Source organism: Polistes canadensis, unplaced genomic scaffold, assembly GCF_001313835.1.
Source record: "Polistes canadensis isolate GaletaPanama2010 unplaced genomic scaffold, ASM131383v1 scaffold_350, whole genome shotgun sequence".
Classification (NCBI taxonomy): Eukaryota; Metazoa; Arthropoda; class Insecta; order Hymenoptera; family Vespidae; genus Polistes; species Polistes canadensis.
The window spans coordinates 1-1,599 of NW_014569897.1; positions in this window are offsets into that span (position 1 = coordinate 1).

The window sequence follows — 1,599 nt, forward strand, 5'->3', positions numbered from 1 at the left end:
TTTTTTTTTTTTTTTTATTGTAACATAAATATGTATACTTATGCATACATTGTATATTGAAATATGTATTACATAATAGTATTTATATTATGTTTTTATGAGGTTATTTGTATAAATATTTATTGCTTTATTTGTTTTGCACTTTAAAGTACTTATTTACGCAAAAAAGATGATCAAGAAGATTTATTTTAAATATTAAAAGTGTTGCGCATCAAGCTTAGGTATAAAAAGTTAAAACCAAAAAAATAGTTGTTAATCATTTTAGCTTATAAATTGTTTGTATACATTTTGTATATTATACTTTTTGAATTCCTTAAAAATCGGATTGTTTCAGAATTAGTATATACATACGTAATAAATTAAAATTGATATTGTGAAGTTTCTAAAATGGCGCCAAAATTCAAATATCCCGGATAATATAATGTCGGATGAAAATCAAGTTTAGAATCGTGCTAAATAAAACCGGTTTACAATTTTTGTCGACTGTGTTCAGTTCGAAACCGGTGTTGTTAAATCGAGTATCACGTAAATCGGGTTATCGACGTGGTAAGCTAAGAAATTTATAGACTTAAGCGTTTTTAATGAGATGAATTGTCAAAAGCAATTTTCATGATGGAAGTGAAAAAGGACAAAGGAAGAAAAAACAAGATAAAGAATGTGATAGCATTTATGTCGCTAATTTGAGCTAATTCGTTCGAAATCGATCAAAATCGATCAAAATTGATCGATACGCGTAGGATAAAATAAAGAATTAACACACACACACACACACATACACACTTTCAGTCGTAAGTTTTTATTATATATGAAATATTAGCGTAACTTTTTGTATATGATTATTTAATTACACGATGATTAAACGATAAGAATATATGTACAAATAAAAAGAATATATATATATATAAATATATAAATAAATAAATTGATTAATCGTAAGTATCATCCAAATTTTTCGTGGATGATAACCACTGCATCGTTCTCGAGCATAGCTTTAAAGGAGATATACTCATATCTCTGTGTCTACTTAAGAACTCTGTAAGGTTAGGGAGAGTTGAAACGCTGGAAAGACGTATTCGGCTTTTCTCTCTCTTTCTCTCTTTCTTTTTTTATTTTTTTCTTTCGTTGAACAACAACAGCAGCAGCAGCAGCAGAAAGAAGCAGGGAGAGAAGTGGCAACGACGCGGCCACTCTCTCACACACATATACACATATACCACATACATGGACAATATAAAACATCGCGTCGCGTAATAATATATACGGGTTAGTGTTGGATGTAATTTTTCTTTTTATTTTTTTTTTTCGATGGCGATCAGAAAAAGAGAGAAAAAGATAGGAGGAGGCCACGCCATTGTCAAATCCGACGATTGCTGTCGAGGTCATCGCAAAATTGGCCTCTCTGCGTCCATGCCGTTCGTTTCTTTATTTTTTTTATTTTTTTTTTTCTCTTTTTCTTTTTCTTTTTGCGCATATATGTACATAATATATTTTTTCATCTTTTTTTTCATTTACTTATTTCATACTTCTCGGTTGCATCATGTTCCTTTGCCTCTTTTTTTTTCTTTTTTTTTTTTTTTTTTATTGTAACATAAATATGTA